The following is a 27,833-nucleotide window of genomic DNA, read 5'->3' as shown; positions in this document are numbered from 1 at the left end:
AATGAGAATGTAATGCTTTTGGTATGAGTCACTAAATACTCTATTTTTAACATATTTGTGATTGAAAATTACTCTTAATGTAAAATGCTGTCTATTTGTGGCACTCATGAGGAAAATAATTATCTTGAATAATTTTATAATGTGAATGTTTCTGGGAGAAAGATTTGTGCCAAGGGAGATAAAAAAACAAATTGCTCTTTTGGCACTTGGATTAGTAGTAAGCAGTGTTTACAATGAAAAAAACTTTAAGGGTGCTAGGTACTGCCAGCATTTGGTGGTAAAGAAGGTTTGCAAATTTACTGAAATGACCAATTGATATTAATTTAGTTAAATATATCAAATCTAAGCTCTTAAATGGGTATATTCTATGGTTTATTAACATAGAGAAAATTTACAATGTGCCATAGCCGTTTTTCAGTCATTGTTCAAATAACTACTCTTTCTGAGAGCTAGTGTTTAATCAAATGCCAGTTGTTCCTATCCTTAAAGTCTTAATGTTTGACATATATGTGTTTAACAGAATAATTTAAATTATTAAATCTGATCTTCTGTCTATGCGAGGCTGTGTTTCTGCTCTCAACAAAATTGTAGGCATAAAATTTGAATTTAGTGCCAAAATTATAGAAAGAAGTTGGAGTCATTATTTTCCTACCCTGAACAACTTCTCAGTTCAAGATGGATGATTCAAAGAATAGTAATAGGGAATTTCTTATTTATGAAGTTACTTTTGATGTTTTCTTAGGAAAATGAAAACAAGGCAAAATTTAATAGCACAGGCCTTAATTAAAATAGGAAATAAACGTACAAATACAATAAATTCTGCTGTAATAGGGATTTCAGGTTCTAAGCGTAAATACAATAGGTAACATCCCTAGACTATTCAATGCAGTCTTGTCCTTTGCCACTATCTTTTTGTCTGAAATTGAGTTTTCAAAGTGATTTCCATGTAAAACAGGAATAAAGTGAATGCAGAATTGAAATAGATATATGTCAAGTTGTCAGCAGTCACACCTGACTTTTTTGTCTAGACTATCAGTTTCATGCTTTCTGTTCTATCCAATAGATAAATTTCTTAAAATTTTTTTCAGTTTCATTTTCTTTAAATTGTCTCAAGTTATTTCTTTACGCCCCTTGTATTTAATGCCCTCTTGTCAGAACTTAAATGCACATTGTCCTCCAAATCCTTAATAAGACAGCTTAGTAAAGTATACTGAAATTTTCTAAAAGTCAGTTCTTTTAAATATTTATTTGAGAGAGAGAGCACGCACAGAGGGGCAGAGGGGAAGGGAGAGCATCTTAAGCAGACTCCCCACTGAGCGCAGAGGCCCATGCAGGGCTCGATCTCACAACCCTGAGATTATGACCTGAGCTGAAACCAAGAGTCAGCTGCTTACCTGACTGAGCCACCTAGAAGCCCCTAAAAGTCCATTTTTTAACTGATCTATATTGATTTTATTTTAACCCTCAGAGTTTTAGAATTAGAACCATAATAGATAAGCTTTTTCTTTAATGGTATAAATTATGTCAGTTATAATAATTGATAAAAAATAAAATTCTCATAAGAGAGCATATTTCAGTTCAGTATATAATTTCATCCTTTGGCCCTAGATAGGTCTTCTAAAAATAGTCTGTCTTTTCTCTAGACTGAACATACCTAAGTCCTTCACTGGTTCTCATAGTATGAATTCTAGATCAGTAGTATCCTGGATATTCCACTTTTGGATCTACTACATTTTTTCAGTATTTCTTTAAAAATACTCTGTACAGAACTGAGTGTACTCTGTGTGGTTTGAGGTACACAATACAGTCTTTCTCTTATGAATGAGATCTGTTAATGCAGCCTGCTTGATTCCACTAACTTTCTCTTTGTCATCAGCACTGTTGGTTCATGTTGAATCACAGTCCGCTGAAACCCTGTTTGCCCAAAGTATGTTTCAAAACCTATAAAGTTAGATTCAGCAGTCATTTATTAAATACCTATTCACTACTAGATGTGCTCATAAAAGTTTAAATTTGTACAGTATTAACAGGGCTATGAACTGAGCATTAATAACCCATTTTACAAAAAGGAAACTCGAGGCTCCATGTACTGAAATAACTTACCCAAGATAAGGATTCATAAAGGATAGAGCCAGGATTCCATCTTGGGTCTTCCAAATTCAGATTCACTGTTCTATATCGTTGTTGCCTCAGTAAATTATTTCTGCTGTTTATTATATTGATAAAATTGGAAATGCAGAAATTGACTAGTAAATTCTTTTGTGCTCAGGATGATTTCAGAGCTTAGGAGACATACCTAGAATTTTTTAATGTTTTTGTTAAATGCAGTAATGCCTTATGTAAACTAGATGAACTGAAATTACAGCAGCATTAAGATAGAAAGTAAATAGGCCCAAACAAAAATGTTAATGGAATCAGAATTAGAGTAACAAATCATTTATGAGGAAATGAGGGGAGAAACCATTAATTTATATAAAATTTGTATCCTTTTGTATTTTAAATTTTTATTAAATCTGTTACCTAATATGAAAACTAAGGTATTTAAAGATTTCCATTTACATCAATGAAAAGAAAAAAAAAAAGATTTCCATTTACTCTCAGATTCATGTTCAAGTTGACTTTTTAAGCAAAACATTTATTGTCTCACCTTTCAAAATGACTATTTTTTTCTTAGAAGATCATAAAAATAAAAAGCTGATACATATAAAGAGCTAGTAAAGATAATTAAGAGCCCACAGGCCAGAATATAAACCACCACACTTGGAACTAAGACTTTGATAAAAATAAAGGCAAGAACTGAATGGTACTGTTCTCTAATTTTTTTTTAATAGCTCTCTTTGTTTGGTTCTGCATCTAGCCAGTAGGGCTCATTCCATATCTAGTTAAGGAATGTGGCTTTTCTTTTAGCCAGCAAACTTGAAAGCACAGTTTAAAGAATGGAGGCACTATAATGTTTGTAGTGGACTAAGATACAAGAGTAGAGAAATGGTGTGGGCCATACCAGGAAGCATTGGTACATAGGTGGTCCGGTTGAACGGATGATAGATATGAAATAATTAAGCCGGTTATTTGCTCAGCACAGTACTCAATACTGAGAATAATTTTCTCTATTCCAAAGTTCTTATAAATGTGCAATTCAGTATCAGCCAGAAAGGTTGAAGTAAGAATGCACTGGAGAGGATACACTTAAGTTGTCCCCTAAAGTAGGGATAAATGGAAAGGGGATTAGTGAGTACTTTAGCTTCCAGCAGTAGCTTCAGTGAAGATTCAGAGATCAGGTGGGAATATATAACTTAGGAGAAGAAAGAACTGGAAAACAATTTATTAAAAGCATGATAAGTAATTTTTTTTTAAAGATTTTATTTATTTGACAGAGAGAGCACAAGTAGGCAGAGAGGCAGACAGAGAGAGAGGGAGAAGCAGGCTCCCCGCTGAGCAGGGAGCCCGATGCAGGACTTGATCCCAGGACCCTGGGATCATGACCTGAGCGGAAGGCAGACGCTTAACCAGCTGAGCCACCCAGGCGCCCAAGCATGATAAGTAATTTTATTCCACTTGCTATTTACCTGGTGGCCCCACAGCACATGCCTGATCAGTTTTTGTCCACTCATAAATACTTCCTATGCTTCTTTAACTTAAAGGGATCCTTTTTTCCTAAATGTATAGCCATTCATACTTATAATAACAAAATGAATAATAAGCCCCTACTGTAATAACATTTAGTTTCTCTTAAAATTCCTGATTATTGTATTGGGTTGTCATGTCTCTTAAAAGAGACTTTTTAACTAGAATGGTAGAGGATTCTAATTGGAAAGAAGTAGGAAATACTGGACAGGTCCTAATTACACAGTCCTTAATATTTTGGGGGGTGTCTGTCTATTAACCGACTGAGCCACCCAGGCTCCCTAAAATTACTATGTTTAATAAAATTATCATGCAGTTTAGTTAAACCCCATAATTTAGGCCTATTCTTAAAGATACTACAGGATGGCTAATTTTAAATTTTCTCCAGGTATAGTATCAGCGTTTCATACCATGAGTGTAGTATTCCATTGGCCTTAGCCAGTATAGTAATTCTGTGACCCAGGGGCTATAGCCAGCTCCTTAAGAGGTTTATGGTGCAGAGTTTGAAGCATACTTGAAGAAGGTAATTATTACAGATAGTTTTGATGTCAGATTAAAAGTGAAATTAAGTATTTGAAAAACCCAAAGCAGTGTACAGATACACAGTGGGTATGTCTAAACAAAAGAGCAAAAATATTTTCATGGCATGTATTAACATCTGAATATCTCAATCATGTGACAGTGGAAGCCCTCTATAGATTCAAAGAAATTTTTAGTTTAAAATAACCCCTTCTTGGGGCCCCTAGGTGGCTCAGTCAGTTAAGTATCTGCCTTCGGCTCAGGTCATGATCCCAGGGTTCTGGGATCAAGTCCTGCATCTGGCTCCCTGCTCAGTGGGGAGTCTGCTTCTTCCTCTCCCTCTGCTCCTTCCCCCTGCTCATTCCCTCCCTCTCTCTCTGAAATAAATAAAATCTTGAAAAAAAATAACTCCTTGAAAGCATAATATTAAACCTACTTTAGCAGCCCCAGAGTAGAAGGTCATTATCAGTGGAAAGGAAAAATCAAAACTTACCAGACTGGGAGATTATTGTTGTTTTGTTATTGTTAAACACAGGTAAAGAGGGATGCCTGGGTGGCTCAGTAGGTTAAACGTCTGTCTTCGGCTCAGGTCATGATCCCAGGGTCCTGGGATCGAGTGCCGCATCAGGCTCCTTGCTCAGCAGAGAGCCTGCTTCTCCCTCTTCCTGCCGCTCCCCCCTGCTTGTGCTCACTTGCGCGCTCTCTCTTTCTCTGACAAATAAATAAATCTTAAAACAAAAACACAGATAAAGAGATTTATCCAGCTGCAATTGCTCCACTGGAATTATTCAATTTATTAATACATTTAAGTCAAGAATTTCCGTATTTTTCTGGAGTGTGGAAAGACACTTTTGCTAATAGCTTAAATTTATCAGGCTTTCCAATAGAAAGCAGTTCTTTTTTAGTATCTCAGTTAAAAATAGAAATAAAGGGGCACCTGGGTGGCTCAGTCACTAAGCGTCTGCCTTGGGCTCAGGTCATGGTCCCAGGGTCCTGGGATCGAGCCCTGCATCCGGCTCCCTGCTCCGCGGGAAGCCTGCTTCTCCCTCTCCCACTCCCCCTGCTTCTGTTCCCTCTCTCGCTGTGTCTCTCTCTGTCAAATAAATAAATAAAATCTTAAAAAAAATAGAAATAAAAATAGGAAAAATCTTCCTCTGAGGGTGTTTATTAAAACATCAGTGATAAAATTGCAATAATCTTTAAGAAATGAAATTAAGATGAGAGAAATTATAGCATTTTTGCTGATAAGAATGATCCAGTAGAAAAACTAAAGATGCAGGGGAGAGTGCTAGAGGAATATCCTTAAGTAAGCAAGAGGATAAAATCTAGTATATAAGAGGTTTATGTCTTACGAACAGTGATTGCTTATCCATTATACAGAGAAGGAGGAGTTATATGGGCACAGATATATGTAGGTAAATAGATGTAGTAGAAATTCTCTTTTAATAGCTTCTGTTACCTGAGTGAAAATGAGGATGAAAGGAGAGATAATGGGGGGCACCTGGGTGGCTCAGTCGGTTGAGCGTCTGCCTTCGGCTCGGGTCATGATCCCAGGGTCCTGGGATCGAGCCCCACTTTGGGCTCCCTGTTCAGTGGGGAGCCTGCTTCTCCCTGTCCCTCTGCCCCCCAGGTAATGCTTGTGCACTCTCTCTCTCTGAAATGAGTAAATAAAATCTTAAAAAAAAAAAGAAAAGAAAGGAGAGATAATGGAAATTTGAAGAGAGAGGAGAGACACCTGTCTGATAAACCTAGAAGAATGAGAAAATGAATAGACCAAGGTTGCCAAACAGCTTCTGAACCAGTTTTAGGTATAAAAGATTTATAAGGTAAAATCATTTCTGGCCACAGATGATATGATCTTATATGTAGAAAATACTTGGTTCGGGGCACCTGGGTGGCTCAGTCGTTAAGCGTCTGCCTTCGGCTCAGGTCATGATCCCAGGGTACTGGGATCGAGCCCCACATTGGGCTCCCTGCTCAGCGGGGAACCTGCTTCTCCCTCTCCCACTCCCCCTGCTTGTGTTCCCTCTCTTGTTGTGTCTCTCTCTGTCAAATAAATCTTAAAAAGAAAAACACTTGGTTCACAGACATACACACAAAAAGAGTTATAACTAATGAGCAAATTCAGTGAGGTTGCAGGATACAAAATCAACACTCAAAAATTAGTGGCATTTCTTTGCACTAAAAGTGAATAATCGGGAGCACCTGGGTGGCTCAGTTGGTTAAGCAACTGCCTTCAGCTCGGGTCATGATCCTGGAGTCCCTGGATCGAGTCCCACATCGGGCTCCCTCTGACCCTCCCCCCTCTCATGTGCTCTCTTTCAAAATCTTTTTAAAAAAATAAATAAAAATAAAAGTGAACAATCCAAAAAGTAAATTAAGAAAACAATTACATTTTCAATGACATCAAAAAGATTATAATGCTTAGGAATAAAATTAACCAAAATGGTGAAAGGCTTCTACACTGCAAACTACAAAACATTGCTAAAAGAAACTTAAGACACAAATAAATAGAAAGACGTCCCATGTTCATGTTTTAGGAGTCTTGGTATTAAGATGACTATTATCCACAGTGATCTACAGATTCAGTGCAATCCCTGTCAAAATCCCAGTGACATTTTTGTAGAAATAGAAAAACTGCTCTAAAATGTAGACAGAATCTCTCAAGGGACACCAGATGGACAAAACAATATTGAAAAACAAATTTGGAAATCTCACACTTCTGATTTCAAAAGTTAATGCAAGATCATGGTAATCAAACAGTATGGTACTGGCCTAAAGACAGACATATAGACCAATGGAATAGACTAGAGGGCCTAGAAATAAACCCTCACATATATGATGAAATTATTTTTAATATGTGTGCCAAGACCATTCAGCTCGCTCAGTTGGTAGAACATGTGACTCTCGATCTCAGGGGTATGAGTTTAAGTCCCACGTTTGGCACAGAGCTTACTTTAAAAAAAAAAAAAACATTCAATGGGAAAAGGACGGTCTTTTCAACAAAGGGAGTTGGGAAAACTGGATATCAACATATAAAATAAAACCTCATGCCATATACAAAATTAAAATGGATCCAAGACCTGAATGTAAGAATTAAAACTATAAAACTCTTAGAAGAAAACTTGGAAAAACCTGATGACATTGGACTTGATAGCAATTTCTTGGATAGTACACCACAGGCAGCAACAACAAAAAGATAAATTGGACTCCATCAAAACTTAAAACTTTTGTGCATCAAAGACACTATCGACAGAGTGAAAAGGCAGCCTACAGAATGGGAGAGAATGCTTGAAGATCATATATCTGATATGAGACTTATATCCAGGATACATAAAGAACTTTTATAATTCAGCAACAACAAAATCAAACAACCCAGTTAAAAAATGAGCAAAGGACTTGAATAGACATTTTACTAAAGAAGATATACAGATGGCCAATAAACATAAAATGCTCAAAAGACTACTTATTAGGGAAATGAAAAATCAAAACCACACCAAGATACCACTTCACATCCATAAGGATGGCTATTCTTTTTGAAAAGAAAGGAAAAAAATGTTGACAAGGATATAGAGAAATTAGAACCCTTTTGCATTTCTGATGGAAGTGTAAAATGATAGAGACAGAATGGCAATTTTTCAAAAAATTAAAAATAGAATTAAATACCTTGTGATGTGATCCTGGGGATTATACCCAAAGGAATTGAAAGCAGGACTCAAACAGATATTTGCATACCATGTTTATAGCAGCAATTAATCATAATAACCAAAAGATCAAAGCAACTTAAATGTCCATAGATAAATGGACAAACAAAATGTATATATACACATTGAATACTACTCAGCTGTAAATAGGGAAGTCTGATACATGCAACGGCATGGATGAACCTTGAAAAAGTAATCTTAAGTAAAATAAGCCAGACTCAAAAGAATAAATATTTTATGATTCCATTTATATAAGGTACCTAAAATAGGCAAGTTCATCAAGACAGAAAGTAGAATCGTGGTGTCCGGGGCCAAGGGGATGAAGGACCGTATTTAATGGGTACCGTTACAGTTGGTGTAGATGAAAAGGTTCTGGAGATGGAATGTGGTGATAGTTACACAATGTAACTGGACTTAATGCCATACAGTTGTATAAAATGGTAAAATTTATGTTAGGTGTATTATAACCACAATTTTTTGAAAATAATAAATGACATTCTTACTGTGAAGTCTTGTTTAAAAAAAGGTTTATAAAAGTGACTTTCATTTTGCAATACTCACGTTTATTTCTTTCAAGTTTGGCACCTTTGACTTTGTTTAAAATATACAGACTTAGCAAAAAAAGAAAGAAGATTGAAATTGAAGTGACCAGTGGATTTCTTCTTGATTTTGGAATTGTCATGTATTAATTATTATCATGTATATGTATACATGACTTAATGTATATATATTCTGTGGGGGACAAGAACAATATATAGACTTGAATAGTTATTTGTTTAATGATTTCATATCTTATTTAAATGATGTTAAATTTTTTTCTGAGAAGGGACTGTGTCTATATAGTAGTGTACTAACTAGTGTAATGACTGAGACAGTGCTTGGCACATAGTAGGTGTTCAGTAAGATATTTATTAAATGAGAAATGTATGTATATAAATTATGCATATTTGAAAATGTCATGTTTACATTTTTTGTTTGGAAAGTGGGGTTATGGGAGAGATAGCCTAAGGAACTGTTCCTTAATTGATAAATACAAATATAGTGTATTTCTCCAGTCATTGCAAAAAGATTTATTTTGGTTACATACTCAAAAATTGTGCAGAAATTTGAGATAGTAATAGAGCAGAGTAGTATGTGAAACAGGGGTTACTCAGGAGATTAGCTACATATATTTTTTAATGGGGAAGATGCTCACAAAAAAAAATATAGAATGTAGGACACTTGTGCTTTTGTAAACAATTAGATAGGAGAGGAAGGGCAGATTTCACTGTACATCTCCTTATTTCATACCTACACCATAGCTATAGCATGGCCATTTTAATGATGAGAAAACTGGAGCAAAGGTTGTCAAGGCATGAACTAGAATGATGATAGTTTTGTGGTATCTTTTAGAAAAGTAATTGCATTCCTACATCAGAATAAGTGGAAACTATTGAGGAGTACATTTCCTTGCCTAGTGAAGAGTGGAGGCAGGTAGGATATAGGAAGATTAAGAGCCACAAGATTCCGGTTTTACTTCTCATCTGAATACAAAGTTAACTCATCTTTCCACAGCCTCATAATCTGGAATTACCTTTGGCTTTTCCTTTAAAAGTGTATTTGGGGGCACCTGGGTGGCTCAGTTGGTTAAGTGTCCGACTCTTGATTTTGGCTAAGGTCATGATCTCAGGGTCGTGAGATGGAACCCTGTGGGCTGTATGCTGAGCATGGATCCCGATTAAGATTCTCTGTCTCCCTGTGCCTCTCAGCCCCCCCCCCACCTCACCCCCAACTCATGGGCATGCATGCACTCTAGTGCAGAATGGATGGATGGATGGATGGATAGATATAAATAAATAAAAGTATATTTGCATTTGCCCACTTAAGTTTATGAAACCGAGCTTTTGTATGATCATTTCTTATTTTTCCCTTGACATGAAGTCTTACCTACTTGATGAAGAGGTCTTTTGAAAGGTGTACTGCAAGGAATGCAATGCTGTCTGTAAATTAACACTTTTATCAAGGTAAAGACCAAATTTTATGAATTCACTTTCTGTTTATAAAAGGAAAAAATAACTTCTATATATTATAACATTCAAAACTTTGATCAAATATTTAACTGTATTGGCTTATTAAGTTGACAAAGGGGGGGGGAAATGCTTTTCTTTTCTGCATATTACACATCTTTGTGTTCCTAACCTATAGCAATGTGCTTAGCACATAGTAGGCTTTTCTTAAACATTTGATGTAGAAATAAATCTTATTATGCTACTTTAAAGCTTCTAAGAAATAGCAAATTATGCATACTTTGTCGGTTATAATCTTTAAACATGGGTTTTTTAATGTATTCTAAAAGAAAAAAATGTTTTGTATCTTTAGGTGCTAATGTGTGTTTAAAAAAACAAAAACCTTGGAGTAAAGTAGCAGCACATAATGGTTTGTGGATTTTGAAAAGGTGCAGGCCATATTGTGCTGCCTCAAAAATACAAGGATCTGATCTTCTGAAGAAAATATATTTCTTTTTATTCATAGCTCTTATGATAGTGATGTCAGCAGTGCCTTAGCAGCACGTAAATATTGGCGTTAAGATTCTAAAATTATCTCCAGTATTAACTGTGCTGCTGAAGTAAGGTTGGCCATTCTCTACAGTCTGATATGTTTTACAGTTTAATATGTATTAATATTACTGATATATCTTCAGTTTTATTGATAAAGTATTTTCAGTATTATTGATAATCTTGTTAATGTTTACATTGATTCTATAAAAACAAGTACTAGCTTTTTCAATGTATGTGTATTAAAGAAATACATAATTGTGGGGTGCCTGGCTGGCTCAGTCAGAGGAACATGCAACTCTTGATCTCGGGACTCATGAGTTCGAGCCCCATGTTGTGTGTAGAAACTACATATAAACATTTAAAAAAATAAAATCTTTTTAAAAATAGAGTAAAATAAAATAATATAATTGCAATTTAATAATTGTGTTGAATGCCATCAAGGGTTTATTGAAAGAGCTTATATAGAGGGGCGCCTGGGTGGCTCAGTCGTTAAGCATCTGCCTTCAGCTTCTGTCATGGTCCCAGGGTCCTGGGATCGAGCCCCGCATCTGGCTCCCTGCTCCGCGGGAAGCCTTGCTTCTCCCTCTCCCACTCCCCCTGCTTGTGTTCCCTCTCTCGCTGTGTCTCTCTCTGTCAAATAAATAAATCTTTTAATAAAAAAGGAGCTTATATAGAATCAGACTTATTTTATTGCATATTTATATCCAATGTAAATACTGTAATTTTTACTTAAATATTCGTTTTCCCTGTTTCTCTAGTGAAATGAAATTGAAGATATTTGCTTATCTTACAGATAAGTGTACATTTATAAAATATACATTCTGAATAGAACTTAGAAGACAGTTTTTAGTAATGTTTCTAAATATTTCCTTATAAAGGAAGGGGGAACTATCAAAACATGTAAATTAAATTCCTGAAGTCCGGGGCGCCTGGGTGGCTCAATTGGTTAAGCGACTGCCTTCGGCTCAGGTCATGGTCCTGGAGTCCCGGGATCGAGTCCCGGGATCGAGTCCCACATCGGGCTCCCTGCTCAGCGGGGAGTCTGCTTCTCCCTCTGACCCTCTTCCCTCTCGTGCTGTCTATCTCTCATTCTCTCTCTCAAATAAATAAAATCTTAAAAAAAAAAATAAAAAATAAATTCCTGAAATCCCAGGACCCTGAGGTCATGACCTGAGCCAAAGGCAGCCAGCCACTTAACCAACTAAGCCACCCAAGCGCCCCAGGAAAATGTTTTCTTTACTTTCTTTTTCTTATTTTGTTATTTTATTAAGTCATTAAACTAAAAATTAATGTTCAGGATAAGACAGGCGTGTTTATGTAGTATACCACACTTCTGGTCTTTTCTACAAGGACTATCTTAACCTTTTCAACTGTAACCAAGCAGAAAATCTACAAAATAAAAGCGGTTCTTAACGAATCATTTCCAATTATTATTGTCTCTTTTAGAAACTCTAAAAGTATTTCAGATGTTTAAATTAAGGAATTGTATTTGAGGATCTTCTGTTTAAAATCTAATTTGAAGGGAAAGAAAATATATAAGATAAAGCTTTCATTTTTAAGAACAGTTTTTCCCCCAAATAAGGAAGCAGCATACCATATATATGTATTAGTATTAAATGCCAGCATTTACATGGAAATAAGTATTGCCTTGGTGCTTTGAAAAATCATTCATCAAGCTCTTAACCTGTTTTCCTTTATTTCAACTCTTTTGTGAAAGACTGTAACAAATAAATGATGATTTTTAATTCCACTAAAAGTATTCCAGGATTTAACATCTAAATGCTTGGAAATATTTATTGAATAAAGTACAAAGTTTGTCCAGTATTTTCCAGAACAACTCAGGAATTAGATTTCCTTTTTGTTTTTTGTTTTCCTAAGTATATTTTGACCTAATTTTAGAAAATTATATTTAGTCTAATCTGCTTTCTAAATGACAGAGAGAAAACCTGGATTTTACATTTACTAGGTGAATCTTTATATCTAGATCCTCCAGATGTGAAGAAGGAATATTTGGGGCTGTTACAGCTAAATGAAAACTTTCTTGTTTTAATCCTGAGAATGGATTAAAGAAAAATTGAAATATTGGCGAAGTGAGAAACTGTAGAAAAACTGTTATATTGAAATTTATCGTAACAGCATACAGCTTCTTTCCAGTCTCTTACTAAAGAAGAGGAAATGGCCTATCAGTACCTAATGAAACACACATTTTAGGTAATTCAGCGGAACTGGGAAGTTTTATTTGTATGAGTTAATACACTTCCATCTTTGTGTAATTTTGAACACATAAAGCGGAAATAGTAAAATACAAGTTATACCCTTTATAACCTAAATTTGGCTATTTTACAAAGAAAAATAAGTATGGGTGTGTATTAAATTTTCATTTTTCCATCTTTGGAAAAAATCCTCATTTTTTTCATTCAGTCTCTTTTTAAGTTGATGCCAAATAATTTCAATATTGAGCATCTTAAATCTTTTACTTGGAATATGGATTGAGTTTGGAGCTAATTCAGAGGACTCAGGCAAGTATCCAAGAAGCAGCAAGAGGAATATTTTAATAGTTGAATAACTCCGTTTATATCCTATATTTAAATGGAGATCTCTTAAGATCACACATACAGATATGTGATAGTAGATAGAAAATTTGGCCTTAGACTAAATTCTATACTCAACCCTAAAGGTTTTCTTCAGTCAATATATATCCTTTTGTTGTTACAGAATTACATGTTGTTTGTAAGCCACTAAGTATCATTTATGGATACATGCCCAGGTTAGCCATAATTGGATAAGCAAGATTATACTTTCATAAACTGTGATCTCTAAGTTAATGATTTATTTATTTAGAAGTTGACATTCTAAATCAATTTTTTTTCCTTTTGCAGGTGGATATTACTATCCCTTATTCATCGAAAAAGTTTTAATTCTAAGTGTTTTTTTCTCATTGAGTATTAACAAAAAGGAGAAAAATTAATGTCCCAAACTTTTGAGATAGATTTGGCTCTAGTAAGTATTTAGACATTATTTGCGTATCTAGGAGAAGAAATGAGACCATCATCATTTCCAGCTAAAATTATTTTTTTTACCTCTGTCAAAGGATTTCTTGCAGTTTCTGTCTTATTACTAATAACTTGAGCCCCTTTAATGCAGAACTAACTCACCAGAAATGTGAGAGTATATGTTCTTGCCTTGTTTGTTTAAAAATATATCTCACAGATTTCTGATGTCTTTTTTTTTTGAGCTATATACAATGAAAATATTGACAAAATAAATAAGTTTAAACCTTTTGTTAAAGTTACTGGGCAAGGTGACAAGTTAGTTGCTTTTTTTTGCTTTATTATTACTGAAATTCAACATTTATAATTTCTATTTGGGTCTATTTCTTGATTACTAATACATGGAATTCATGCAAAAACTTTGAGTAAAATACTTAAATTAGCATATCAATGATTATAGGTCCCCCTTAATTCTGTGGAACTTTGAATAATATATTTATTGTATTCTTGTGATTGAACTTTTGTGTTTTGAAGAAATATAAACTACCTGGAAAATGTTGTTACTGTTTCTATTTATCATATGCTGTAGGATTAGATTTTAAGCAATTATGCTGAGAAAGAACTTTTAAGCTACTTTTACACAAAATGTTAATCTGGTTAACTTGTTATTTAAAAGTATTTGTATATCTTTGTTTTATAATTTAACCACCCACCATGGATTATTCTATTAAAGAATATCTTTAGGAAGTGGTAGAAATTCTGAATCACCCCAGAGTTTGCTTATTTCCACATTTCATTATTTTATAATTTTTGGGAATGCTTATATTATAACATTTCAGGGGTATAAGTTCTTATAGTACCACTAAAACTTATTTCTTTTTTGAATTTAATGCATATGATAGTAAATTATAGATTTTTTTGTTTCCCTGTCATCAATTAAAAATGCCATTTTAGCATGAAACAAACAATGAAGAAGGGTATTTGTTGTCCTGTAGTATAAGTCAGGAAAGTTTAAGTATATCATTCCTTAAGAGAATTTTTAAATTGTAAAATAATTAATGTAGATTTTTATATTATTTAGTTTATACTTTCATGAATATCTTGTGGCAGTGTGAAAATGCTAATGTTTGACAGGGAGCATTAAAATTAGATTTGAAACATTATATAGAGAGAGGTACAAATTTATTCTGTTTAAATTCTGAGGATCAACACCGAACAAAAATAAATTTCCACCCTCATAGAGCTTACAGTCTTGGGAGTGAGACATAGGTAATAGAATAGACAAAAAAACTGATAGGTACTATATGTGGTATGTCAGATGGTAAGTTCTATGTAGAAAAAATACAAGGAAGGGGAAAGGATGGAATAAAGGTGTTTAGAAAGCAGGAGAGAGATGTTTTTAAGTATTATAGTCAGAAAATGCTTCACAGAGATGATATTTAGTAAGACAATGATTTTTAAAATGATAAGGAGCAAACCATTAGGTATCTGGGAAAACAGCCTTTCAGGCAGATGAAATAACAACTACAAAGATTTTGAGGCTGAAGCATTTTTGGTGTGTACAAGGAACAGCAAGGTCTGGGTGGCCATGATTAAATATGCAAGAAGGAGACTTGTAGCTCATGGGATCGAAGAGTTTATAGGGGCTAGATTTCATGGCTGTTTAAGCTTTTAGCTTGCTCTACAGATTTAATTTTTCATACTTAAAAGAACTCAAGAAGCTTCAGCCTATTTGACCTTTGTAGATAGAACAATATTTATGAATCTGACTCAAGGTTAGAACCTCCATCTGACACCATTTAGAATATAAACAAAATGTTTAAATAGTTGGTGAATAGATACATGTGTAATGATCAGGTTTTTACAGATTGTGCTTTCATGGCTCTGAAGTTGTTTTCCACTTGATCAGTTTAGCTTGTCAGTGCTAACAGCTCCAGGAGACACTGACCTTACTCCTGTTTGTCATTTACCCAAACGAATCACCACCATCTTTGACTCCTCCCTTCTGGAATTGCTGCCATAATTAAGTATTTCATTATTTCTCACCTATTCTGTAGCATCGTATCTGAGAAGTTCTTTGCCTGTAATTGTTTCATTTGTTATAGTATACATCCCACTAATTTAATCTTCCTAAAACACACATTTGCTTATAGGATAAAATTTAAACTCCTTAGCTTGTACCTTATGATGTTGCCCTTACTTTTTTTCCGCTTTTCTTCAAGGGAACTAGTCTTGATCCATCCAATTTTTCTCTTTGCCTTCATTTATGCCATTTCACCCACCACAACTCTCCCCCCAACTAATTCTTGTACATGCTTAAAAATGGGCCAGACCTCTTGTGTGTGGTAAATGTGTCCTTACTTTAACAATAAGACATTACCCCTCCTTGTGGTATGAACAGTTTATATCTGTAGTTCTTAACCTTTTTCTCTAACTTAACACACCTGAGGGACAGAACGCTTCATCATTAATTGTGCCTCATTTATTAGTACATATTGACCTTTTAAATATATTAGCCATATGAATAAAAATTTAAAATTTTATAAACAGAATGAAGAAAAGCAAATGGACTAAGATGCCCAGAACTTGAAAACATCAGCCTAAGTATCAGGTTCCAGAGTTTACATATTAATTTTATGCTGATGAGTGATATAGTTGATTTTTTCCTCTGTTATATGAAAAGCTCTTCCCCTCCCTCCCTCCTTTCCCCCACTTCCCTCTCTCTTTCTCTCTCTCTCTCTGTCTCACCTATAATTGAGTATGGACTAGCCATATACATTTCTAGGATTTTAGTATATTTAAAAGAATAAATTCTCTAATTTTTCCATATTGTAAAAGCAATTAATAAATATACTTTTAAGAAGTAATCCATGTGTTTATTATAGTATTGTTTATAATATTAAAAATTTGGAAGAGTTTTTAAAGTGTCCAGTAATAAAAGGCTGATTAACATGCTGAGTGGAATATTGTGCAGCTATTTAAAATAATGTAATGAATATTTAATCAGCTAGAAAATTGTTCACGATTAAGTAAAGATATGTCAGATATTTTCAGACTCCTTAAACGAATACATTTGCTAAACTGTTATTGTTTATTGCAGGTGTGAGACAAATCTTATTAGGATGAGGGGGTGGATCTTATTTTCATGATTACAAATAAGCATGTATGATTTTTGTGACTCAGGGAAAGGAAAGTTTGTTTTCTGAAAAGGAGAGAGATAAATCCTTGAAAAATAAAAATTATTTGAAGCAGACTTACAACCACATAATCAACCCCCTTTGGAAATCTGTAAATGGAAATCCTACGAGGTTCAGGATCTTTAGAAGTGATAATGAAGAATTAACTATCAGGGAAGAACTGAACAGGTAATTTCAAAACTCAGATAATTTTAAAATCAACTGTAGGGGAGCAATCTATGTGTTCTCAAAGGCGTGTTGAAAAGAATTCAAGAATTTTTTGAGTGGTTTTGCTGTCATTTCTCCACTCCAGCCCCCAAAACCTCAAAAGGTAAGTATAAAAAGTAGATAAATCTATTTTAATTTTGAAGCCATATTGAACTATATAAAGAAAAACTAATAAGTTTATTTTATAGTTATAAATATTTAGCAGCAATTAAACTGACTTTTAGATCTAAAAATTAAGAATTTTCCTGTTTTGGGTCACCTGGCTGGCTCAGTTGGTAGAGCATATGACTTGATTGATCTTGGGGTCATGAGTTCAAGCCCCACTTCAGGTGTAGAGCTTACTTTAAAAAGGGGGGGGGAATTTTCCTGTTTAAAAAGATTGGTCTTAATTTCTCCTAGCATAAAAGTAATACATAGGCATAGAAACCTTGGAAAAGGCAAAAAATTCTATTTAGAAATCACATTTTTACCATCCAGTAGCAACTTACTATTATCAGCCTCATTCCCTTTAGTTGCATAGTTTTAATTTCTTAATCCAATTGATAACTATGCCAGGGATAGAAACCTAGAGTATCTCCCTCTAGAAAAGAAAGATGGGATATGCTTCTGGCTAAGAAATTTCTTTACATTTATCTAAAATGCACCTTAAACTACTAACTTTATAATTTGTTCCATAATACTTTACTGTAAAAATGCTTAAAATTTTTTTAACTTTTTTCCTCAATATTAGTAAATTTGAACATATGAGAAGATACATCTTGTTGACCCTGTGGTTCCTCTACCACAGTTTCATGCCAGCCCCAAGGGTACCTTTCTGTAGTGTGAGAAGCATTCTGAGGCAAGGGAGGTCATTGAAGTTTTTTTAGCAGGAGAGTAAGAAAAATAACCACCGAAGTATGTGGAGTGGCTCAAGGTTTGCTCAAAGAGAAATCTAAGACTGGTATATTAAATTATGAGTTTCTTTCTTTTGTATCTCCACAACTATATCAAATTTATCAAAAAGCTGGCTATTCTCAAATTGTGGAATTTGTATTTAATATTCAAAAAGCATTTATTATGGACATTTCAGTTCAAAACATGGCTAAATGTAAATATGACACAAATGTATGGATTCACAGTATATGACCTTTCTGTTACAGTGACCCATTTAGCATGTAAGCAAAAATGGTATGTTTCAACTTGTTTTTCTCACACGCAGATATTTTAGAACTTAACTAAAACTCTTAAGAACAGTAGTAATTTAGAAAGGGAGATTTAGAACCTGAAAACAACTTGGTTAATAGAACAAAGAAAATATTTTGGGGGAAGTCTAAAAATCTTTATCTCTGGGAGGGGTATTTGTCACCAAAAGACGCCTATGGTACAGATTTCAAGTCAGATTCTCTGTTGTGCCATTTTTGTCAGCATTTTAGTGGTTTATTGCATCCTTTGAAAAAATAGGAAAAATACCCGAAAGTAAAATCTTTGGTCCATAATAAATAAGCTATTGTACAATTTTTTCAAATTAGTGATTCTTAGATATGTTTACCGCTAAAACTCAAGGAATTGGGACCTTTAAAATGTGATGACTTATTCATTTTAGAAAGTGCTACATAGTTATGCTCTGCAGGAAACATTTATGGTGGTTTTACTATACTTCCTATATTCGTTAGAAACTAAATCCCCCTCACCGCAAAAAAAAAAAAACTTTTTAATGTACTCATCTTTTTTTTTTTAAGATTTTATTAATTTATTTGACAGAGCACAAGCAGGGGGAACAGCAGGCAGAGGGAGAAGCAGACTCCCCGCTGAGCAGGGAGCCCCATGTGGGGCTCAATCCCAGAACCCTGGGATCATGACCTGAGCCAAAGGCAGACGCTTAACGACTAAGCCACCCAGGCACCCCTAATGTACTCTTACTTTCTTTTTCTTTTTTTTTTGTACTTTTATTCTCAAAAATACCGGATGTTCCTGGTTCCTGGATAGCCAAGTTGTATAATTCAATTTGGAATTTAGGTAAAGTTTGAACAAATTTCAAAACTAACATGAAAATTATAGGTTAACCTATTATATGCTAATAAACACTTGTTCCCCCAAACCATTGTTGATGGGAAGTATTGGTGTATATGGCTCATGTCAGGACACATGTAAAATATGGAAGTGAACCAACTAGAGTGCATTTAGAGAATTGAAAAATATGGGGTGTTCAAATGTCACAAGGAATGGTTGAAGGTATTGAGAAGCTTCCTTGAAAAGGAGAAGACAAGTAATCTTGAGACTTGTGTATTTTGTTTTGCACTGGAGGGCAAAACCAGGGAGATCAGGTTTCAGGGTTGCAAATACAGCTCCTTAAAACAAGCAAGGGCTCTCTACTAACTTTGAATGTATGCATTATGGAAGTGGACTGCTTTACCAAGTACCTCAAAAGTGAAATGGGGATGGGGGAGTTTGTATGATTTAAAGATACTATTTGAAATGAAGAAAATGAATACATCATCTTAAATCCTTGCCATTAAAATGTAAGGGCATTTGTGCTAACAGGACAATTTTTGACTGAAGGAAATTATAGGGAAACGTGGATTTTTTTTTTTTTTTGCTTTTGGACAGTTTTTACTGATAAACTTTCTTTTTAACAGACCTGACACTGTCTAAGGAAGGTGCTCTAAGAAGTTCAAGATCAAGGTTTCCAGAAACATGTAACTTGTCTGAGAACAATGAAATAAATGAAAATGTTAACTTATTAAATACTGGAGTTGGAACATAATATTTAAATACTAAAAGCTTTTGTAAGTTGGCATTTGTTTTCAAGGATTACTTTTTGAAAGCTATTGGACAAATCCGACATAGAACTAGATTATTAAGTTTTCATTTTCCTCTTAAGACTTCCAAGGAGAGTAAAGTTAAAAAATTTAGATAAACCAATAGAAAGAAATCCTACAGAAATTCTTAATAGAACAGTTTTGGTTTGAGATGAGTTATAGTGTCCAAGTGGGGGCGTTCTTTGATGTTCTGTGGTGTTTGGATGTTAGTAAGACTGAAAGGCCATAGCTTGGACTTAGAATTACACTCTTCAGATTCTCTTTTTGTAGTTAAATATAGGGGAATCCAGCTTCAATTGGAGCTTTTCCTCTTGCCAGGCACATAGTAGGTGCTCAGTTACTAATTAGATGGAGTGTTCCCAGGAGGATCAATATCACTCTAAAATTAGCGATGGAGGGTGCCTGGGTGGCTCAGTTGGTTAAGTGACTGCCTTCGGCTCAGGTCATGATCCCGGAGTCCCGGGATCGAGTCCCACATCGGGCTCCCTGCTTGACGGGGAGTCTGCTTCTCCCTCTGACCCTCTTCCCTCTCGTGCTCTCTATCTCTCATTCTCTCTCTCTCAAATAAATAAATAAAAGAATCTTAAAAAAAAAAAAAACCCAGTTACTTTAAAAAAAATAAAATAAAATTAGCGATGGGGTCTAGTTGAGTCTGGCATCAAATATGCAGGAAATAATTCTATAGTATCTCTGCCAGTTCTTTTGAGGTCAAATCATTGTGAGACAATGTTATGGCTTGGCTAAGAAAATTTTTATGATACCTTTTAATGCAAGCTTTTTAGTTCTTACAGTTAAGTACTTTTTCAAACTACTCTGGTTCTCTTCCAAATTAGATAAGAGATTATGGGTATGAAATAATTGTAAATACAGTAATGAACATCAGGGCGCCTGGGTGGCTCAGTTGGTTAAGCGACTGCCTTCGGCTCAGGTCGTGATCCCGGAGTCCTGAGATCAAGTACCACATCGGGCTCCCAGCTCAGCGGGGAGCCTGCTTCTCCCTCTGATCCTCTCCCCTCATTGTTTCTCTCTCTCTCTCTCTCTCAAAGAAAATCTTAAAAAAAAAAATAGTGAACATCAGCCATGGCCCAGTTTTTAAGGTGTATTTGCCCCTCTGGGAAATAAGCCAGTAATTTTTTTTATTGTTTAAATGGTTGTTTTAGTGAAAATGGCCCAAATCAAATTAATGTATTAAATACCTACTAGGGTTGATTTTTTTTTTAAGTGCATATAGAAACCACTCAAGCTTTAGGTACTATTAGTGGTAGAAATAACTGCTAATACATTGATTGTCCTTTGCCAGAAACTTTTACATTTTATAACCCATTTAAGTTTCATAACCACCTGGTGAGGGAGGTACATCATTATCCCTGTGTTATAAATAAAGAAATGGAGTTACAGGGAAATAGTATGCCTAAAGCCACATAACTTGTAAAGGGATGGGAGCATTCAAGCTCAGGTGGTTTGATTATAGATATCATGCCCTTAGTAATTAACAGCCTCTGTCCTATAGCTAGTAAGACGCAGAAGGGACAAAATTAACAAATATTACACCCTAAAATGCTAAAAAATAATATTGATACCTTAAAAATAGGTTTGTATGTGGAAATATTCTACCAAACACAAATTAGCTCAAATATTCCATGATGGTACTACTGTCCCACTGTAAGGAGACATACTCTTAGAAGTGTATTTTGGTAACATTTGACATGGGGTGAGTTTATGTGTCCATGTCCTTCTGTATGTTTGTATGGTCCATGGATATACATACAGGTATATGAATTCAGTCAGCTTCAGTGTAAGAGCATAGTCCTCCCCTGAGAAAACTGCTCCCACCTAACTGTCCAGAGTAAAGACTACACATCTATATATTATACTTAGTTGTATTGTTTTTAAGGCATTAAAGCATCAAACATCATTGTCATCTCAAACACACTGTGTCTCTGAAAGCTCATCAAAATCTAAGAAAAACAGACCTTTTATAACTAAAAGGCTGCGAACAAACTATACAGTATAAATTGTGACTTGTTTTGGAGATTATCCCTAAGCTATCAGACACTATTTTCTTAGTATTTCCTATCAGGTTTTTTTTCCCTATCAATTTAAAGAATTGGACTTCTGGCAGGGCTTAATAATAAACTTCATTCTGTCTCATAGAGCAATTCCAGCAAATCCTTACTTAGCATTTAGAAATATTCTCAGGTCTTAGAAGAGCAACCTCCTCCCAGCCTGTCCACATACACAGAAAATAACTCCCATCCTTATAATAGTTTAATTAGTGTTTATGTTACATTGTACTGTGATTATTTCCTTATTTCTCTGCTGTTGGGCTGATAGCCTAACACGCTTGAGCCCAGAGACTATATCTTAACTCTGCTCACTTATGACTAATGTAGTAAATAGAATTGATGACCTCACATAGCACTAATACGTTAGTTCCTTTATTATACAATACATTGATACCAATATTAATATGGCTGCTCAAAGCAACTCACTAGTCAGCTAGACATTAGATCTTGCTTTTCGGTGGAATTCTCCCAAGCTCAATTAGGTCAAATCCATCTATAGGTCACCAGTATCACAATTTCACTAAAGGATCAGAAGGAAAAGATAAATTAGAAACATGAAATACTGTTTGCCAGGTAATATATAGTTTTATATGTGAAGTAAGTCTGTGTAAGGGCTTTTTATCTTTCTCATTGAGATGAGGTACTAGTTAGGAATAAAGAATTTCACAGAGCATATTTTATCTCCTAGGTAACAGACAAGAAAAACTTTGACAATACATCTGATGTAAGTCTTAAGAAAAATTGTCCCTAGCAGGCTGAAATGGATTCTCAGATGTTCTTTCAGATTTTACAAGAAAGCACTATGGAGGTCAGAATTTCAGTTAGCTTTTCTACCACCGCAAGATTCAGAGTTTGAAATATTAAGTACTTTTAAAAAGTATTAAAATTATTTAATGGACTTTTTTTCACTTCATTGATATCTGAATCACCTATAGTTGATTGCTTAAGACAACTTTAAAATCCAAGTCAACCTTGCCTCAGCCAATGAATTCATACAAGCTTGTATGTAAGAATCTGACCAAAACAGCCACATCAAGAAACTTTGTAACTCTCTCTACCACATCAAGAAATAGATGTTTTCACCTGCATCTTTACCTGAGATCTGGGTGTGACTCCTTTACCTAGCACTATGTTTGTATTCTTGCTGATCTCCCAAACCCTGCCTGCCTGAACCCCACAGTATCCAGTCTCTGAATCCTGTCTACGTAAATCTATGACATTCAGATGCTTTACTCTGCATTGGGAAATCTGGCTTCTGGGCTCTACTTTTGTTTGGGGGACCCAAGTATATTCCCAAAGTAACTGAAGCTCATAATACCTTGCTTGCTGTACATAGCCTCTTGAATAGATTTCACATGGTAGTCTGTTGCTCTTCATAGTTAAGTCCTCCCAAACAAGACCTACCTTGTCAAATATTTGGGTGTTTTATAGTTAAATGAATTCCTGATAATTCATTTAATTTGGTAATTTACTTGACACATTTGCTACTCAAATTATTTTTAATAACTTTTCTAAAATTAACTGCTCACTTCCAGAGATACTCAATATCCTCATTTTTAGACAAGTAAAAAGCCTGAGATATCATTGTGTTAGAATAGGGTTTCGATAGCAAGATTCTAAATACAACACATGGCACAAAGGAAGCATAAGAATGATAAAATGATAACCTCGTCTTCAATCCAGGCCTGCATATAGTAACCCCCCCCTTATCCGTGGGGGATATGTTCCAAGACTCCCAGTGGATGTGTGGAAACCACAGATAGTACTGAACCCTATACATACTATGTTTCATATATATACACACACATACATATACATTCACATTCATATATATATGTATGTATATACACACACCCCCATGGTAGAGTTTAATTTGTAAAGTAGGTACAGTAAGATTAATAACTATAATAAAATGGAACTATTATAAAAATATACTGTAATAAAAGTTATGTGAATGTGGTCTCTCAAAATACCTTGTACTTTTATGTGATGAGATGAAGTGAGGTCAATGATGTAGGCATTGTGACGTAGCATTAAGCTACTGTAGATCAGATGATTCATTAGAAGGGGGATCAACTTCTGGACTGTGGTTGACAGCAGGTAACTGAAACCATGGAAAGCAAACTCAAGGATAAGGGGACTACTGTAATTATTAGCCATGGAAAGGTCTAAAGTGGCTGGAAACTACTTTTTCTGACTAAGTTTACTTTTCATCTTGTTTCATTTCGTCTTAGTATGATAATCTTTTTGTATGAAATTGTACCGTTTGCATTTTTATAAATTCATGCATGGGCTGTATAGTTTTACGGTTTGTGATAGCTGATGTTATTTCAAGTAACAAAATTCCCTTACACATATAAGGACATTAAAATTAAGCTGAAAACATATCTCACATAGTAGATACCCAGTAAGCATTTAATTAATATTGAATAAATAAATAAATCTGATTTATTTCTCATGGGAGTTTTAAAAGGTAAGTCAGAATTTTTAGAATTCTGTTATCAACAAATCATCTTGCAATTTTAGAGCCTCTGTGCATTCAAAATTTTTACTTTTAGTAGTCAATATTTTTGTATTCAATTTCTTACGGTTGAAAAGATGAAAGTTCTAGAAATAGTAAAATGAATTTTTTAGATTCTTTTTAGACTATGCTTTTGGTTCCCTTACTTGCTCCTATAGAAAATAATTTAAGCATCCCTAAAGAAATAGAATTAGTATTCATTTGAGAATTCATATAAGAATTAGGAATAATCTGGAAAATCAGCTAATAGAAATGAAAATATTCATTACATTAATTTGATGATTCTAGACATGCAAATCTGTAAGTTATTTCCTATGATTTTGTCCTTATTTTTAAGGTCTCAGACAATAAAACTTCCATCAGTTCATTCTCATTCAGTAATGTGTGTACAGCTATTCATTCATCCAACAAGTCACTTTATTCAGAGGCACTTGCCTCTGATACCAGTCTCTTCAATGTCATCAAGATGCCATTTTATTCAGGTAACAGTTGAGCATGTAAAAGAAACTAAAGATTTCCCACTGGTTTAGAAGACCATGAAATGAAGCAGAGCAAAATGTTATAATCCAATATAATAAATTCATATTTGTGAATATTATGCTAAAGAAGTGTTTAGGTAGCTTGGTCACTTTGCCAGAGGATTGACAATGGAAACAGAAGCTTAAACCCTGGGCCCCAGGCCCGCCCGCTCGCATCCAGATTTTTAAAAAAATACAGTATCTAATGGTTATGAAGACCACATGGCCGAAGACTGCAGGGATGATATCGGGAGAACGAATTTAATTGTCAACTACCTCCCGCAGAACATGACCCAGAATGAGTTGCGGAGTCTGTTCAGCAGTATCCGTGAAGTCGAATCTGCAAAACTCATTCGGGATAGGGCTACGGCTTTGTGAACTACGTGACTGCCAAGGATGCGGAGAGAGCGATCAACACCCTGAATGGCCTGCGGCTCCAGTCAAAAACCATTAAGGTGTCATACGCTCGCCCGAGCTCAGAGGTAATCAAAAACGCCAACCTGTACATCAGCGGGCTCCCGCAGACCAGAAGGACGTGGAAGACATGTTCTCTCGGTTCGGGCGAATCAACTCCCGGGTCCTTGTGGATCAGACCACAGGTTTGTCCAGAGGGGTTGTGTTTATCCGGTTTGACAAAGGGTCGGAAGCAGAAGAGGCAATTACCAGTTTCATTGGTCATAAACCCCCAGGTTCCTCCGAGCCCATTACAGTGAAGTTTGCAGCCAACCCCCAACCAGAACAAAAACGTGGTGCTGCTCTTCCACCTGTACCACTCACCCGCCAGACGGTTCGGAGGCCCCGTTCACCACCAGGCGCAGAGATTCAGGTTCTCCTCTATGGGTGTAGATCACATGAGTGGGCTTTCTGGTGTCAATGTCCTGGGCAACGCGTCTTCGGGGTGGTGCATCTTCATCTACAACCTCGGGCAGGACGCCGATGAAGGGATCCTCTGGCAGATGTTTGGCCCCTTTGGGGCAGTCACCAATGTGAAAGTGATTCACAACTTCAACACCAAGTGCAAAGGCTTTGGCTTAGTGACCATGACAAACTATGAAGAAGCCGCCATGGCCATAGCGAGTATGAACGGCTACCGCCTGGGGGACAAAATCTTACAGGTTTCCTTCAAAACCAATAAGTCCCACAAATAACTTGCTCATGCCTTTTTTTTTTTTTTTTTTGTACGGAATAGATAAGACTGAAGAAGTTGGAAAAAAAAAAAGTGTGGTCATATTCAAATATTTAAAAATTGGCTGTGGTACTACTGGTTAGTTATGTGACCTTAAGTAAGTTGCTATCTCTCTCCAGTCCTCTGTTTAAAATTGTAAGAGATTGAATTTGGCTCTGTCTTATCCCATATTTTTAAAACCCTAAACAAAGTCAGCCTCCAATATATCCATTTTGCAAATAATTCTTTATACTGACATAAAAGCAAAGGAAAAAAGTTAAGTTTTGTGGATTTATGTGGAAACTTTAATATCACCTTAGAATTTTGGAAATTATATGTTTAACTTTGCCATTATGGAAAAAATTGTTAGATTTGTTTCTCCTACCCTTCATCAAACCCAACACCTTGACTCTATGAGATACAGTCAAAAAAAGAAAAACAATCTCCACTGGAACTTAGAGAAGGAGAAGCACTTGCTGCACTGTAAATGAAAAATAATGATAAAATTTTAAAGTTTATCAGATAAGGCATTTAATTGAATTAATGGGACAATATGGAGTATTAGATGATTTAGTTAACTGAAGTTTATAATTACCCTAAACTTTTATTTGAATATTTTCTAAAACATAAAAAATTGCAATATTTTAGTATATTGTTTAATCTTAATATTGTTAAATTTTATGAGTAAGGAATGATCAAGTCATATATTCTGTAATAATAGGTATAGAAGTTTTAAGAATTATGTTCAATGTGTTCTAAGCCATATAACACAGAGGGTATTTGATTACAGTTTTTTCATTTTTTTTTTTAAGATTTTATTTATTTGACAGAGAGCGAGAGAGGGAACATAAGCAGGGGGAGTGGGAGAGGGAGAAGCAGGCCTCCCACGGAGCAGGGAGCCTGATGTGGGGCTCGATCCCAGGACCCCGGGATCATGACCCAAGCCGAAGACAGATGCTTAACAAATGAGCCACCCAGGCGCCCCTACAGTTTTTTTCTTGAGGTAGAGTACAAGAGACTAATTCAGATTAACTAAGGATTCGATTTGAAGAATTCCAATTTCCTTTAAGCAAAATTTCACTTTATTTCAAGCTGAACATTACTGTATTCATGATTTGATGACACACTTAAAGATGTACATTCTAAAGGATTTTAATTATAAAACTTTCAGTTATAATCTGTTGCTTGTAAGAAGGCCATATACTTGTATATCTCTCCCCCACTGTCAGAAATTGGATCAGAAGGGATTGGATTACCAAGAATGGCCGCTGGTTTTGATCATGGTTATGTACATGTGGTAGACTAGGACAGTTTTATTAATACGCAAATCTATTTTTGAATAGTGTGAAAATCTGAGTTGGTTGTAATTTGAGACCTCAAATTCTATAAATGAGAGTAAATATAATTTTGAGTCATCAAAAATAGTTACTAAATGCTACTTTAAATTTTTTTAAGTGTTGGGGTGCCTGGCTGGTTGAGTCAGTACAGCATGCAAATCTTGATCTTGGAGTCATGAGTTCAAGCCCCACATGTGGCATAGAGTTTACTTTAAATTTTTTTTAATTTTTTAAAATTTGTTAGCATTTTTCATGTGATTTTTAAGGGCCTATTCAATGCCCACTATAGTCCTAAAAAGATTGTCACTGTCAGCAAAGAACTTTTAGCCTAGATGGAAATATTATACTCACAAGAAACAACTAGAAAATAGTTTTGTGTAAATTCTATCAGGCAGACTTGAAGTTCAGTAGAAGCTCAAAGAAAATGTGGACTTAGACTCATCAAAGAAGACTTCTTAGGTGGAAGATGAGCTGAAGTGAAGAAATCGGAGACTTTCAAGTTCAGGAAACATGAGTCAAGGCATCATCAAGTAGGAAGGAATAACACATATACTAGATCGAAAACAGAGATTGGTACTGGGGAATAGGTAGGGAAATGAATGTAACCATGTTTGAGATTCTTTTCTTTTGCCTAAAACGCCCTAATTTCT

At 35.1% G+C, this 27,833-nt stretch overlaps 1 pseudogene; it reads left to right on the top strand.

Moving 5' to 3' along the window:
* The window catches only part of LOC112826713 (ELAV-like protein 1 pseudogene), an 85,705-nt pseudogene extending 59,808 nt beyond the window's left edge, over positions 1–25,897 (top strand).
* The last annotated feature ends 1,936 nt before the right edge of the window (positions 25,898–27,833 follow it).

The sequence above is a fragment of the Callorhinus ursinus genome, unplaced genomic scaffold, assembly GCF_003265705.2.
Source record: "Callorhinus ursinus isolate GAN/ISIS: 27379988/994484 unplaced genomic scaffold, GSC_fseal_2.0 scaffold7, whole genome shotgun sequence".
Classification (NCBI taxonomy): Eukaryota; Metazoa; Chordata; class Mammalia; order Carnivora; family Otariidae; genus Callorhinus; species Callorhinus ursinus.
This window is presented reverse-complemented; position numbering and strand designations above follow the sequence as displayed.